This window comes from Eleutherodactylus coqui, chromosome 7 (genome assembly GCF_035609145.1).
Source record: "Eleutherodactylus coqui strain aEleCoq1 chromosome 7, aEleCoq1.hap1, whole genome shotgun sequence".
NCBI classification, from domain to species: Eukaryota; Metazoa; Chordata; class Amphibia; order Anura; family Eleutherodactylidae; genus Eleutherodactylus; species Eleutherodactylus coqui.
Genome location: NC_089843.1, coordinates 199927123 through 199927737, shown reverse-complemented (window position 1 = coordinate 199927737; position 615 = coordinate 199927123). Strand labels below are relative to the sequence as shown.

General features: G+C 41.5%; 1 non-coding gene across 1 annotated transcript; it reads left to right on the top strand.

The window, feature by feature from the left end:
* The first annotated feature begins 217 nt into the window (after positions 1-217).
* On the top strand, positions 218-408 carry LOC136573844 (U2 spliceosomal RNA). Its single transcript, XR_010786062.1, has one exon. It is a non-coding gene; the product is annotated as a U2 spliceosomal RNA (small nuclear RNA).
* Positions 409-615: the final 207 nt, after the last annotated feature.

Genomic DNA, 615 nt, shown 5'->3' with positions numbered 1-615 from the left:
ATCGAGAAAATGGCTGATCGGGGAATGGAGCTCCATCATATAGTGCCACCAAGCGCCCTTTTTATGTGATTTTAATGTGGATTTTTAACAACATGTAAATATATGTAGACAAGTTTTAAAATGTTTTATATGGTATGTTTTAATATGTTGTACAATGTGTTTTAATGTACTATATGAGCATTTTTACTATGTCTGGAAATTTGTTGTTAAAATAAAAATACCCTTCGGGGTTTGTCAACTTAAAAAAAAAAAAAATCTGTTCTTATCAGTTTAATATCTGATACGTCCCCTATCTGGGGACCATATATTAAATGGATTTTTAGAACAGGGAGCTGGAAAAAGAGCTTGCTCTGTCCACTCCACGCATTGACCTGGTATTGCAGTACCTCCAGGACCGGTGCACCCCCTTTCCTACAACAGTTTCCAAAGGCAGAAAAACAAAACCGACGAGCAAGAGGTGCAGCGCAGCTGTGGCGGCTGCTGCTACCACCACCCAAGCACTTTGATTGACACTCAGCCCGTCTGCTCACAACATTGTATCCACTGAGCAGCTGCGTCTGCCAGAGTGTGCACAGCACAGGTACAACTGGAAGCAAAACCACACAGACACACACA